The sequence below is a fragment of the Lissotriton helveticus genome, chromosome 10 (assembly GCF_964261635.1).
Source record: "Lissotriton helveticus chromosome 10, aLisHel1.1, whole genome shotgun sequence".
Taxonomy (NCBI): domain Eukaryota; kingdom Metazoa; phylum Chordata; class Amphibia; order Caudata; family Salamandridae; genus Lissotriton; species Lissotriton helveticus.
The window spans coordinates 1,085,231,436-1,085,248,152 of NC_136071.1; positions in this window are offsets into that span (position 1 = coordinate 1,085,231,436).

The window sequence follows — 16,717 nt, forward strand, 5'->3', positions numbered from 1 at the left end:
TTCCGCAGCAACCATAGCACCGGAACAGCGCTCATCGTCACCACCGACGACATCGGGGCCATGCTGGACAATGGAGGAACCACGGCCCTCATCCTCTTGTACCTTTTGGCCACCTTTAACACCATCTGCCACCACACCCTCCGCACATTCCTCCACAACACAGGGATCCGCGACAAAGCCCTGGACTGGACAACCTCCTTCCTCACCGACCGAACCCAGAGTGTCCGCCTCCCCCAATCCATTCCTAGGACGCCATGGTCATCTGCGGCATACCCCAAGGATCGTCCCTCAGCCCGACCCTCTTCAATATCTACCTGGCACCGCTTGCCAACATCGTCCAAATGCACAACCTCAACATCATCTCATACGCCGACGACACCCAGTTGATCCTCTCCTTCACCAAGGCCCCCACCATCAAGGATTGAAGGCCATCGCCGAATGGATGCTAAACAGCCACCGGAAACTGAACTCGGACAAGATGGAGGTCCTCATCATCGAACCCACCTCCTCTGCCTGGGACGACTCATGGTGGCCGCCCACACTGGGAGCTGCACCGACCCCCACTGACCACGCACGCAACCTGGGGGTCATCCTGGACTCAGTGTTGTCAATGACCCAGCAAGTAAACGCTGTCTCCTCCTTCTGCTTCAACACCCGCCGCATGCTCTGCAAGATCTACAGATGGATCCCCACCGGAACCAGAAGGATGGTAACCCAGGCCCTCGTCCGCAGCAGGCTGGACTACGGCAACGCTCTCTACGCAGGAACCTCAGCCAAATTCCAGAAACAACTACAATGTACACAGAACGCCCCTGCATGCCTCATCCTCGACATCCCTGAAGAACCTACACTGGCTTCCCGTCAACAAGAGGATCACCTTTAAGCTCCTCACACATGGTCACAAAGCACTCCTGAACTCCGGGCCAGTGTACCTCAACGAACTACCCACCTTCTACACTCCAAACTGCCAGCTTCGCTCCCCTGACCTCGCCCTCACCACCGTCCCCCGCAACCGGCGAGCGACCTCCGAAGGCAGATCATTCTCCCATCTCGCCGCAAAAATCTGGAACACCCTCCCCATCCACCTGTGACAGACACAGGACCTGCTGGACTTCAGGAGCCTCTTCAAGACCTGGCTGTTCGAACAGTAGCAGCACCCTGCCCCCCAGCACCTTGAGACCCTCACGGGTGAGTAGTACACTTTACAAATTGACTGATTGATTGATTTAATTAAAAGACAGTCTTTCACATTGTCTAATTTGCCAAACATGATGTTATTCTTTCCCTTTAGTGGGGATAATTGCAGATTTATCACAGTGTCATTGGGCACCTGATGAGAGAAGAAAACCTTTCTTAAATGGGATGCATGGGTGGTTAGTTGTCAAAAGCTGGGTCTTGTTTATGGGTATCTGTCATTCTTTATGGAGTATTCTCATCTGCTGTTCTCTAAAACAGGTTTATACTAAAGACATTTTGTCAAACAGAAGCATGCCAATTATCTAAATTCACCAACATCCCAGTGGACCTTATATGGAAGAGGGCCTTTATTTATCATTCTGTCTACAGCTCAAGAATGTATCTTATTATTAGCTCTTCAATGAAATTATATAATAATCAGATCCATGTATTGATGCAATATTGTTTATTGTTCTTTGTTACAGTGCAAGTTGGATGAACCGAGATCTCTAGGCTGGCAGAGATCTTAATTGGATTTGCTTGATATTTAATCGTAAGGAACTCAAAGGGACAGAGACATTTAGAGAATAAGGTAAAAACTGTGAAAATGAAAATCTAATTTGATGGGATGGCTCTTAGTTTTATTAGAAAGATATTCTATCTATTACTGTAATAATAATGATTCTCCTTTGTTTGCTCTTTGCCACTCATTTTCTTTGCCATGCCCAATTTTGCCTCATAAAGAATAAACTGTAATATTAGTCACCCTTAATTATTAAAAAACACATATTTGTTTCAATTAGATAATTAACACATGTTTTTTCTAGTGTTTGCCTAATACATGTTGAAAATATGATATAATGAATTGAAAACAGTAAAAACAGCAGGCACTTATTGTATGCTCAGAAACACGCTCAAGGGTCAGAGCTATAATGACCAGCACAAAATTTCACTATTGGTAATGCCTATCTAGCAAGTCGTTCCTTGTGCGACACGGTCGAGGATGTGACCCATATACACCCCCTGATAGTGGCTGAACAGTCACTGAAAGATATATCACAAAAAATTGACCCGCACCAAGGTTTGTATACAAGTATTTGTTTATCAAATTTCTATATTTCATAGATGTTATTGATGTTCAGACAAAAACTTCCCACAAATAAGAATTTCAAAAGAAGTTGATTGAAGATTTTCCAATTTTCTTTATTCAAATTCTCAATTAAAAATAACAGAATTGCTTGTTGCCAACGCGTTTCGTCACATCCGTGACTTCTTCAGGGCTCAATGATTAATTTTCTGACAGAATTTATTTTTAGCGACAGCCACCATATAGTTTCTATGTATTCAAAGTCTGATATATTCACAATGATATGTTCGGCGTGTACCCCTCTAACCATTCAGTATAATGCAGGGAAAGTGCCTCCTGTACTTTTGTAGAGTTTTAGTCAATTAGTATCTCGTGGCCAGCGTTCATCTGCGTATAGATGATTCCCAAAGCGTCCTGGACTGTGTATAGGTCGACCTATACACAGGAGGCACTTTCCCTGCATTATACTGAATGGTTAGATGGGTACACGCCGAACATATCATTGTGAATATATCAGACTGTGAATACATAGAAACTATATGGTGGCTGTCGCTAAAAATAAATTCTGTCAGAAAATTAATCATTGAGCCCTGAAGAAGTCACGGATGTGACGAAACGCGTTGGCAACAAGCAATTCTGTTATTTTTAATTGAGAATTTGAATAAAGAAAATTGGAAAATCTTCAATCAACTTATTTTGAAATTCTTATTTGTGGGAAGTTTTCGTCTGAACATCAATAACATCTATGAAATATAGAAATTTGATAATCAAATACTTGTATACAAACCTTGGTGCAGGTCAATTTTTTGTGACTTATTGTATGCTAATTGATGGATTTGACTCAAAGGTGTAATATTTCAATGAAATAAGTTGTTGTTTTTTTATACCCATGTTGTAGTATCCTAAAGAGTCCAAGTTCTAGTTCTAAAATGATACCTAATTAATAATGTGTTATGGTTCCAAATCTGGATTTGCAAGTGTAAAATATTTGTTTTGTTTGGCATATATTTGTGTTATTTTGATCCTCTTTGATTTGATACAGTTTGTGTATATTTAGATCGATAGTTCACGAAGGGCCAGGTGTATCAACATTGCATTTTCTTATTCTATAACAGCAAAATTTACCGATTCGCTTTTATAGAATCATAAAATGCAATGAATGTAGGTTTTGCACAAGAAATAGCAATTCCTACATATTACATATTAGTGAATATCAATTCGCTATTAAGGAATGCCTTCCCATTCATTTCTATGGGCCTAGAGGCCCATAGGAATGAGTGTGAAGGCATTTGTAATTTGTGATTACCAAATTGGTAATCACAAATTGCAAATGCAATTTCAAGGGTGGTAGGGGGCCAAAAGGCCATCCTGATGCTCCCCAAAATTGTCATGTGTGCACAAATGGTGCCTACACATGCCCTAAGGGCATTTTATGCATTTTTCAAAGGATTTGCAAATTACCACCAACTTGAAATTGGTGGTAATTTGCGATTCCTTAATGCAAAGTTGCATTCTGTGAATGCTTCTTGCATTGCATTTAGGGAATCTCAAATTGCATTTCCCTAACTCAATTCGCAAAATATGTAATCGCAAAAATTGTGATGACCTATTTTGAGAATGTCTTTTGGGATGATACTTCCCAAAAGGCTTTTTACCGTTTGCAAATGGGCCAAATTCTGTAAATCTGCCCATTTGCGACTGGTAAAAGCCTTGAACCATCTAGCCCTAAATGTATAAAGCACTTGCTCCTTAAAGGGGAAAAAGGCACCCGCACTCATGTTTACTGATGAACCATAATGAAATGCAAACTTTTTATGTTCATGCATGAATACTTTACTCTTTGTTAGAAGAATTGTGTTGATGTATCTAATATAGACAGAGAAGGCAAGGAGTAGCAACATAGCTTTGTGACTTTGACATCCGATGTTGTCTTCATAGTGAATGACATTCTCTACAAATTAGGGATTTGTGTGCAGAAGCGTTTAGTACATTGATAATTGTGAATTTACTAAAATAATTGTAAAATACTGCAAGTGAGGACCATTTGAGGCTTATAGTTGTAAGGGAAGTAGTTTTCCACAAGACACATGTGGACAGTATACTCCCATTAGGATTTAGGACACTTAAACAGCACATTACATTGTACTATTGAAGGTTATTGATACAAATAGGTTAAGGATAAAGTGCAATTTATGGACAAATTGAATGAGTAATTTAACAAAAATAATAAGGGGGTCTGGATGATTTCTCCTTAAGGCGATTTCATGCCCTCCTATGGAGGGGTGGTGATGCTGAGGCACTTGGTACAGTCCCATGCAACATCTAGTCATTTCAAAAAGTCTACCAGCCTGTTATTTTCAAGAGAAACCAGTAAACAGGTACTGCACAATATAATAATGGTATGTTCCTTAACATATGCATGGGAAAAGGTGCCAGGAGGAATATCAAGGGGGTACTGCAATGCATGCCTGCAGTTGTATGCAAATTTCAACTGACTCCAAAAGCAGTGCCTTATAAAGTTATCAAATGACAGTGACTTAGAGATGCTGCTAACATATCTAGAGAATATATCTATAGACCTACAGCTGCTATCTGCATATCTGGAGAATGCAAAGCTGCTTATAACTGCTGGCTTGTTCCTGGAAATCCAAACATTTTTGGGAATAATAGTGGAAGCCCTAATTTAACTACGTTGTACTCATTGGCTGTGCAGGCAGACCAGGGGAGTTGCCATGCTGACTCCCACTGCTGTGGAATTGCCAGGTGTGTGTTAGTGGTATGTTGTATGGATGTGAATCAATTTTTCCATGTGTTACTGGATGACATTCTCATTGGCTTTTTGAACAGAAGGTGGGTTTATGAAATTATGGGCCATGTTTTACATTTTTAGGAGGAAGCAATATATGTATCCATCCGGCATACTCGAAATCAGGCCCAACATTGGTTACCCACTTCTGTAATTGCTTCTCTATTTTGATGCCACTAATACTTTTCTCGTCCACTTCAGCAAAAAGCCCTACCAGTTTAAGCATCTGATTTCTACCACATTGATGCACTGTATGTATGGCCTTTTCTTGCACATAGTTGCACATTTAGTAATGGGCCTGGTTCATATTTTTTGGGGTAGTTTCTCCATCACAAATGTGATGGATCTAATACACGATTAGTGGTAGGTTTAATAGGTTGTTGGCCCTCCTAAGAAGTACACAGATCTATTTGGTATAATTTAGTGTATGTGTGGTGCAAAGGGGTAGGGAGAACCACCCCTCTCCTCAATAAGCAGTGAGAACCACAAACATAAAAACACACCAGTCCCCTGCACAAGCCTGTAGTGTAAAAGCAAATTAGTAACAGTATAGAAATAATAACAGTCTGCTGCTCGGTTATTGGATTCAATTTAATGCTTTTCTTCTATGCGATTATTCCTTGCCTTAGCCAACACGTGTTTCATCGCGAGTCTCAGGATAGTATACTGCGACTTCTTCAGGGCTAAGAAACATGCAAATGTACACTTAGGCTAGAATAGATATCACACAAATAAATTCGTTGACAATATCCCACTGTGACATGGTGTCAAAAATTCTCAAATCATATTTCCATGTTGAAATAGTGGAAACCCATGCTCAAGTGGGTAGAACAATTACATGGTCAATGTCAAGAGTATAAGTTGAGTCATTTTATAATTGGACACATTGGTAGCTGTACAGTGATTCACTTGGGTGAGATAATTTAAAAATAAGCAACAGTACAAGAGCTGATAACCTCCCCTTAATGTTGCCTATTGTTTAGTAAAGTGCTATGAAAAGAGGGGGTACCTAAACTATTGTATTTCAAGTCCTGTGGGAAATATAAAAAGGGAAAAAATGCAGAGGTAATAATGCTCCAAGAATTGACCCCAGCGGGGTGGCAGAACATACCTCTATTTCAGTTATAATTCTGACCAGAAGGTAATCGATGTAAGATCATTTTGGTCTGGTACCAAGTCATGGTTCTGAGAATCAAAATATATATTGTTTTACTGATCACCTCCCTTGGAAAGGATCATTACAAGAACATATTTCAGCAAACATCGTTATAATAGTGGCCCAACGTACCTTGTTATTGGTATGGTATGTGAAGAAGATAATGCGATTATCGTTGTCTGTCTTTGCCACTTAGACAGATCCTTTCTTTATTCAAGAATTCCAAATACCAGCATGTGTGGTGCTTTTGCGTGATGCCCGAAGAGTTGTCGGGCCAATAAAAACAAGAAAAGGGAATGAGTAAGAAAATTTCATATATAGCATATAAAATGGAGTAGCACGCATGTAAAGAGCGAGCCCCCTCTACATGGTGGTCTAAATTTAGAGCTATGGGTACCATAAGCTTCAGAGAAGTGTTTACCGGAAGCCACTCTGTTTCTGAACCAACGTGAAAGTCGGACGGCATGGGGGACGGCGTGGGGGCCCCACTGGAAAGCTCATGTTATAATGCTCATATTTACTGTAAATATAGCAGATGAACTGTAAATAAAGTCTCTGAGCCTGGGCTGATGGTTCCCTCAGTTGCAAGGATGGCCGATGCCATCTTGGAATTTGCCTAAATACTGTAAACTCCACAGAAACTGTTGTTTTATGCACCCATACTAGCACTGGGCCTGCAGGTTGGAAGGCCATTTGGCAGACTAGGCCACTTAGTGGATTCAATCAATATTTCAAAAGCTTTAAAAAACATGTAGAAAATGTACTAAGCTGCAAAACATTTTTCCTTTATTTATTTATTTATTTATTTATTTATCAAAAGAATAAAAATTAAATGCAAAGAAATCACTAGGCCTGTGCTGAAACAACAGGCCACCCACCACAATACATTTTAAAAATCCAGGAGCATGGCCCCAATCAAAGAAACAACATCAGTTTTTCAACGTACTTGTGAATGCAATGTGCTTATATCCAATGGGACATGCAGCAGACAAAAAGAGTGATCCTTCCCGCTCCAAATCCAAAAGAAAAGTGACCAGAGATGGACAAAGCAGAAGGAGGAGCCTGCTGGACAGGAAGTTGGAGACGCTAAGATTTTTCCTTCCAGTTGAAAAAAAAGTTAAAAAACAAAAAAAGACTTCTCGCACAAAAAATCACCACCAAATGTCAATTTGAGTAGGTTTTTAACTACAAATAGTTCAGGAAGATTTTGATGCTGCTTGAGGAGAGAATCTTCCCCAGAGTACAGCAGTGGTAGATCCTGCATGCTTGTAATCACGTTCATCAGAAAACATCTGCCCGAAGTTGCTGGTATGCCCGAATGACGTGTTGGCGATCGCAAAATCTTGCAGGAGCATGTGGCTGAATGGAAAATCTCATGGCACCTGCCCTAAAAATCTCATGGGTGATCATGAGCGCAAAACTCTATTCCGTTGCGGAATGTGGAGTTACCAAATTTCACAAACTCTGCAAACTGAGCGGATTTTTAATCCCAGGCTTAATGTAAATGCCTCTCACTTACAAAGCATTTAAATAGGTGCGTGTTATGAACATTTCATAAAACAAGAAACTATTAATATTTTCCACTGGGTCCTTAATGTTGCTTCCTTCTCTTACTCTTTTTTCAAATGCTAAACCCCTTCAGGTTGGTCTGAGTACTTCATAAACCTTTCTTAACAGATATGTAGGATTTCATTGATTTAATTCACAATCTTGACAATTACTCTTGCTTTCATTTGATCTATCAGGATTTCCCTGGTCACACATGGCAGACACCCGCATGCATGGTGAGAAACTGACAGCCATTCTCTATTTTACCCCAATTAATTCAATCCTTATGGAAAAATGTGAGTCCATATTTGAGGTACAAAACTAGTGGACAGAGAAAAGTGAAAATGTAAATGTTTGTATTCATGGGTTTGGTAGGTTTATGGCAATATCCTCATTTGCTCAGTTACAAAAATATCTCAACCTGGGTCTCAGTTCATGCAATGCCATACATTTTCAATGCTAGTCTCAGATAATTCCAAAATTTATCTTTGTGGCAATGTGCCTTGCTTGATTTGAATGGTCCCTTTATATTGAATATCAGATTTTGCATTGCAGAGGAAAGAGGGTTTACCCAAGACCATACATGTGGCACAGAATACTCGTTCCACAAATATGATAATAAATGTATCTTTATAGAACAAAAATGTATGAATTACCTTCTCACAACACATTACATTTCTCATTAAGTTACAAGTAAAATGTAATTAAAATATGAAAGTGTACTTTAGTTATTAATATCTAATCTCTAAAGGAATCAGAATTTTTCTAACGCATGGAAAATAAAATTATTCCATAGACACATAAAGAATAGCAAGCAAAATTGTTGAATTGTTCCCTTCTCTTTCTTCTCTTTTATGGTTTAAATATCCAAAATGACTCCTGTGAGAAATTGGGTTGTTGGTAGAGTGTATACAACCCTGTCAGGCAGTAGCCACACTACCTGTCAGGGTAACCCACAAAAAGTCGCTAAATTAACCTGTGCTTATCCCGCTGGTAGCTTGGCACAAAAGCAGTCGGACTTTACTTAGAGGCAATGTTAAAAACTTTATCCAGCACAAAACAGTAATAAAGTGAAAACACAGCTCAAAAAATCCAGCACCAATTGAAAAAATAGATTACATTTTGATAAATGATTTGACATAAAAACAACAAACATCCAATTAATGAACCAGGAGTTATGAATTTTTGAAGTTGAAAGTGATATCTTGTCCCTTAAAGATCCAAGTGCAAACTGCGGACGTCTCTTCACATGAGACCTGGGCAAAGTTCAAAGTTATGATTGACCATGATGGAGTGAACGTCAGATACATTAAGTGGGTTAGGCCTGGTCTCGGCTTACCTTCAGATTTAAAAAACATTTGGAAGAAAAATGTCAGGGAAGGTAAAGTTCATGGGGGCGTGGCGGCACCTTAGGAGATGTCATTGTTGAGGACTCACTGGATGAATTCACAATAAAGAATCCTTCATTCGGAATTAGTCACTTTTTTAGAAGTCGAAGATCTAATGAGGGATTAGGTAGAAAGTTCTGAGAGGAGCCGCTGAACAGGATTTTCTCATGCTGAAAAGAAAGTAATGGGATCTGCCACAAAGATAGGTCAACCCTCGATGCACCTTGGTCCCGGTCTCCTCTTTGTTCTCAGAGCACTTTTTGGTCAAAAATATTTATTTCCCACATTTTGGGTTAAGGCTATCTGGGCAACTTTAGCACCACTTCCAAAGGCCCAGGACTGTATGGACACCACCTGGAAGGTCAGGTCTCACTCAGGCTGGTTTAAGGTCTGGTTTCTAAATGGTTGGCCCCTTTCTGTCCATGACAATCTGATCAGGAGCCAGCCAACTAGTCCTTGTTGTCACTCCGGTAGTGCTGGGTTCAAGGAGAAGTGCAGGGCATAATCAGCAGGGCAGACCTCCGGGGGCACTCCTTATTAATGCAGCAGAACAGTGTTCCAAAGTACACAGCAGGCCACAACAGCATGCAGTCCTCTGAGAGTTCTTCCACAGGTCCAGAAAGTAAACTGAAGCATCAGCCCAAGGGTCCTATTTTTAAACCTGTAGGCTCTTTGAAGTAGGAGTAGTTTCTAGAGGTTTCCGTTTCAAAATTGCTTGGAATTTTCTACCTCTCTGTCCTGGTCCCAGTCTGTCTGAGGCATAAAAGGCTACTTTGATTTTATTTGTGTTAAGGCAGTGCAGAGCCTATTTAATAGCAAATGGGCTGTGCCCTTCTCCGCCCACCACCCTGCCTGAGACCACCCAGCCAGGCACTCAAATCCCTCTACTGAGTGGTAATCTCAGAGAAAAATACAAAAGCCAACTAAAAACGACACCCAATTATATGTAGGCTGCAGGTACCAAATGATTAAGACTGGAAAATGTGGCATTTTTAAACTTGTGACTGAACACCTGACTTTACTTTTAAAGAGCATTTTACATTTGAATTTGCACAACTTCAAACATGACTTTCGTACTTGCTCTCAATCAAACGTTATCACTTATTAAATCCAATAAGGTAACCTAATGCTATCCTATGGGAGAGGTAGGCCTTGCAGCAGTGAAAAGCTAAAATGTGTATGGGAGAGGTAAGCTTCAGAGTAGTGAAAAACAAAACTGCATTTCTCACTACTAGGACATGTAAATCTTTAAAGTACATGTCCACCTTTTTAATTACAATGTACCCTGCCCTTGGACTGCCTAGGGCCTACTTTAGGGGGTGACTTATTTGTTATAAAAATTGAGTTTAAGGCTTGGCAAGGGGTTTAATTTGGAATGACGAATTTGCAGTTTACAACTGCTCACAGGCTGCAGTGGCAGACCTGGGACATGTTTAAAGGATCTGCTTAAGTGGGTGGCAGAATAAGTGCTGCACGCCCATTAGTAACTTTTAATTTTCCAGCTCTGTTTAAATAGTATACTCCTTTACTTGAGATGTTAAAGGAAATCAAATATGGAAGTTGGGTGTAATCCAATTTTACAATGCTCAACGGAGAGAGCACTTTAGCACTGCTTAGCTGTGGTAAAGTGCACAGGGTCTTGCAGCCAACAAAAACAAATTTAGAACAAAAGGGGGTGGTGAAGCAAAGACTTTGGGGGTGACCCTGTAGAGAGGGCCTTGACCAACAGCTCCTATGATCAACTGCCCCACAACCTCATTACCAAATGTTTCAAATAATCCCAGCCATCAACTTTAATCTTTTTCTTGTTCATCTTCTCTCATTTTATAACCAGAAACATGTGTGAACATTTCACCTCATCTGGTTAATATTGCTGCCTGAATAATAATAGTTTTATAAGACTGCTAGCAAAATGCACTACCTCCCAAAAGTAATAGGCAATTACTATATGCAATAAAGAAGATTTTGTCCTCTGCCATGATTGCAAATATCTGGAAAATATTTTATTTAGTAAATTAAGGGGGGGTATATTCAGCCCGAAGTTTAAAAGCTGGACATGTATGTTAAAAAGTAGGTAAGAAAATAATGACCAAGATCTACATAAGTTCAAAATAAAGAGACGAGAACAAAGATGGTGGAGTTTCATTTTTTGTATGATGATTAGTTGGAATGCATAGCTGAAACTATAAAACATGCTAAATCTGATGTGATTACTCACTCTCTCTCTACTAAAGAGTGGAATTATTGGGATTCTTTGTCAACATGTCCCACCACAGTACCTCCACAGCATGCTCATAGCACGCCTTTTACTGAGGTATGTTCCAGCCAGTCTAATTTGCCAAGGGAGAAGATTTTGATTACTAGTAGGCCAATCAGATTACCTTAAATGCATCATGACACTCCATGTTCTCATAGGAAGCATTGAGTCCTCTGCTTCTTTTGTTATACCAAACCCCGCAAGAAGGAATTACAGAGTGGAAACAGGAGAAGACGTGAACCCCAGTACTCCACTGATTCAGTCGACCAAGAAGTGACGGGACATCCCACCAATCTCCACTGATGGTTTGTCTTCATTTTGTGAACGTAGTCAATTTGTAGAGTTTGGTGTATTCATTGTTTTTTTACATTGAAAATATTTTTTTTTATTATGAAATTCATCGTCATATAGTGGCTGAGAAATGCCTTCAGCTATTTAATCATTTTACTATTGAAATATAGTTTTTTTTAAATAAGAAATAGAATGAATTAATCAATGTAATCCACCTCCATCATGGTCAGTTCATGCATCCTTAACCATATATGGACGTATTGTTATTCAAACAAAATAAAAGCATATTTTTTTAAAAACGCATTAAAAATGTCCCAGAAAATTAATTCTACTATAATTAAAATGAGTTTGTGGAGACTTGTAGAATAAACATCTGGTTTAGCAGTGAACCGGCCACATGTTGGAGTCTTTGCTCCATCAAACCGTGCTGAGTGTGTCTGGTGTGTGTACAATAGCAGTTATAGTTTGAAAATGTTTCACTATAGCTCAGTAAGTTGCTGAAGACTAAATCTAAATAATAGTACAACCGAGTAATGTCATCAATCTTGAAAGTTTCTTATATGCACAATAACTCTTTGATCGCCAGCATTAAATATTAGGTTTAAATATTAGTATTAGGTTGTGAGGACTCTTCTTCTCAAGTAAACTTAATTCTGTTTAAAAGATTTTTTTCTCTGGATGCTGATGCGTTTAATTGCACAAAGCACTTGACATTCACATTAGCGCACCACACAACGGATGAAAACGTTGCAAAAAACTCCCCAAGCAAAGTCATAAGTTAAGAACGAGATAGAATTGTTAGTTTTTAGTTGTTTTTGATAACAACCGAAGTAAGCGTGGAGGACAGAAAACAAAAACAAAAACTTATTTTTTTTAATTCATGTATGTTTCTGGAGATAAACTTGGGTCTGGGCGTATTATTCACTGAGTTGACTGAACAGGTTTTCTCAAGCAATCATGACATTATTTCAGATCAAACCAATACAATGTGGTTTCTTTATAAACCGTCATAATTTGCTTAAGTTTCAATCTAAAAAAATATGCACGATGAGAAGGGGATGATAGCTTGATAAAATAAAAAAAATATTACATCAGGAATAACATTATTACGTTTATGTATATTTGTATAAAATACCAAATCATAACTAACAATAAGTGTAATTGCTTGCTATCACGCTACAAGCCAACGCATCCTACGTTAGAGGACCGCAATTGATACATCCTTGCAAATATTTCTAAAACTTCAAGATCAGTACCGAAAGCACCCAGCACGGTGACATTAGAGCGGAAATCTGCCACTCTGGAAATTGTTCTCTTGCTAATATTAGAACAGTAAACAATGATTATTCACACTTACAGCAGATGGCGAATGAAACGTTTCCAACAAAGACAGAGAGGCTTTGCTTCAGTCCAGGCTCACTCTAGTGTTTACTTCAAGGCACCCTTCATGTTTAATCTTCCTGCTACAGGCAACCGAGTACTGAAAAAAAGACATCAACAACGCTACACAAACTATACAAACACTGTATAACTGTGTTTGCAAGCACAAAGGAGAAGAAGAATACATTAAAATCTACATTACCATTTAACTATTTGGAGTTGTGTTGCTTGATCTTCGCTGTGATGCCTCCACTTTTGAAGAATGAAATAAATTACACTTGCTGCATTATTTGAACTCAAGATATTAATATACTCTGAATGTATTACCCTTTTTTATCTAGCGATTCATGTGTCGTTTCTACAATTTCTAAGTGCTGTCAATCACATATTTTATTATTATCTAGTTCAATATATGCGATCGATCTTCCTCAAAAGGATGGACGCCTGAATATAAGGATGCCAATAGTATGGAAGAATTAAATTGAATCAACTGCATTGAGACTGGAATAGTACAATAAAATAAGGAAGTTATGTCTTCTATCAGAAGATGGGGTACAACAAGTATTACCATGACACTGTGGGGAAATTGTTTTCACAATGCATACTATTATATAACATGCCATCACATAACGCAAGTGCCATTAGAACACACTGCTATCACAACCACTACAATGCATATGCTTTTACCACGCGAAACAAATTTTATTGGAAAGGCATGAATGGTAAACGCATATGTGTTTTACATGTATGCATAAGGTAAGTATACATGTACATACATACATACATATAGAAGTAAGTAGTCACCAAAAGAAATGCTCCAGTCTTGAATATTGATGAAGAGCAGACCCAGAAATCAGTGCTCAATCAAAGTGCTTTATTTTAGCCAGCCAGTCCGCCATGACGCATTTCGCCTCTGCTGAGGCTTGATAACATGTCATGTTGCGTATGGCGAGGACCAGTATTTAAAGTGCAAGTGCAATTCAAAACAGAGCTGGGCAGGCAGCAACGTAAAAGACATACTATCCTGTAGCAAACAATGACCTCATCTTGTTCGAGATACATCGGGCTGAGACATAAATATTAAATACATATAAATAAATTATTTAAAATTCATGTTTGCAATCATATTTCATAAACATACATACATATACCTATATTACCTACTGGTGGTCGCCAGTAGGTAGTTATAGTTAGGACCAAGTTTCCATAGGCAGAGCATTTTTTGTTTTGCTTAGAATTTTGGCACCGTTTCAGCCGCGGGCCGTGGAGGGAGTTATGGTGGGGCAGGGAGGCGGGGAGGGGGAGGGGCAGGGTGGAGGGTGTTAAAAACAGGCATATGGATCATTGCAGGTAAGTACACAATTTAATTAATAAAACGAAATTTGTAGCGCGCACAGCATCGCATTTTGCGATGCAGTGCGCGCTACGAAATTCGTTTTAATAATTAAATTGTGTACTTACCTGCAATTATCCATATGCCGGTTTTTAGGTCCCTCCACCCTGCCCCTCCCCCTCCGTGCCTCCCTGCCCCACCGTAACTCCCTCCACGGCCCGCGGCTGCGTCGTTTGATGAATCTTCATGACATTTTCCAAACTAATTCTTTGTTCATATCAGCTCCTATGTTGGAAGTTTGGGGCTGATTGGTCAAGGGGGGCCGAGAAAAAAGGGAGGTCCCAAAACATGTTTTCTCCATGCAATTTCCGTAGGACACTTTAGACAAGGCTATAGGTCGAACGGATAAACGGAATTACCACAAATTTGGCAGGAAGAAGGGTCTAGGTCTAGAAAGCACACTTTTGTTCATTTGGTGTAAATTCATTCAGTAGTTTTTGAGAAATATTGAAATTTACAGATATTGATATTTGGGAATTCTGTCATCTGATTGGCTGAGGCGTTACAAGCGCAAGCTTGCTGCTTATTGGCTGAGAACGGTTGCAACTAGGAAGTGTTGGCAGCCATTTTGTGTTTACGTTGAAGTGAGTAAATGGAAAAAAGAGTGACAAAAGTAGGAAAGAGGTGGGTATAAGCGCTGTGAGCTCTGTGGGGTGGTTAGGGTGTGCTATACAGGGAGTGCGAAGCAAAGTATTTACCCCTACCGGTGTGAAAGTGCTGTTTTGCCCAGAGTGAGATTGTGCTGAGGTGAGGTGCCGGTACACTCGGGGATGAAAGCGTGCGCCTAAACCGTGAGCTGAGTGCTGTAAACTGATGTGCTCTGGGCGCAGTAGCGTACTGGCCGCTGTAGCGTAGCTGTGCAAGTGGTATTTGTATGCGTTTAGAGTATAGCGGCAGTGGGAAGCAAACTGCTTACTGGTACCGGTCTGAAAACTCCAGGATGAAACCTTGAGCCTAAGCAGTGAGCTGATTGCTGTAAAGTGACGTGCTATGGGCGCTGTAGGATACTGGCCACTGTAGCATACCTGTGTAAGTAGTGTTAGTATGCATTTGTACTATACAGGGAGCGGGAAGCGAACTACTTACCGTTACTGGTCTGAAGAATCTAATGCAGTGTTTTAGCAAGCAGGAATAAAGAAATAATCATGAAGAATATAATGCAGAATGTTGCAATGCCACAGAAGACAAATGGTGAAATCAGGTGTGTCTAGGAAAGTGGCTGTGTGTAATAAAGCGATGGAGTTTGAAAGTTATATAAAAAGTGTTTTTATTTAAGTGCCATAAATAGACCCACGGGTGCAAGAGCTAAGGCATCCAGCTGAGGCAAACTCCAACTGCTGTATTCAAACGTAAGCTCCTGCATCAGTGAATTCCACATTACATGTTACAGTTCCATGTGACATAAACAATACCTATTAGACTCGAATGATTTTAAATTCTATAATGAAAATAAAGGTAGGATATGATTACCACATGTATCCTTTAAGAAAACAAACAAAAATAAAAACATTGCAAAATGTAATCATCAAACTTTTTAGGTACACTGGTACTCCTTTTTTGTAACACCAAATTATCAACAGTTTAATAGTCAGAAATCTCTTGTACAGTAGATTCAATCTAGTGCGTGTCAGAATTGGTAATAGTTCTACCCACAGCTGAACTTTGAGGAGGAACACAAACATTGTGCTTCTGAGAAGCACATTTGGTACACTTCTGGTCAAACCATAGATTATTGTATTCAGCTGTTTCAAAAAAACATTCTTGTACAGAGAGTTAAGGCATCCAGCTGAGGCAAACTCCAAACATTTCTGCTGTATTCAAAACGAAGCTCCTGCATCAGTGAATTCCACATTAAATGTTACAGTTTCATGTGACATAAACAATAGCTGTTAGACATGAATGACAACATTCCGTAATGAAAATAAAAGCAGGATACGATTACCATACTGTGCCAACCAGTTCCCAAACAATGTTGTGTTATTTTATCTTGATCGCCAGCTTGTGAGCAGAGGCTGAGGATGAGTACATTTGAGTGAAAGGGCTTTGTGGATAACAGGCAGGCAGAGAGACGTGTGCACAAAGATTATACATGGTTTTAAAATGGATGTCGGGTTTAGGCTAATTTAGCAAGCAAATAGCGTATTTGCATAGGCCATACATCACCCATCCCTGGTTAGAGTAGAGACGTAATGGGCAATAATGAAAACAGAGTTCAAATGCCTGAGCATACTTAGA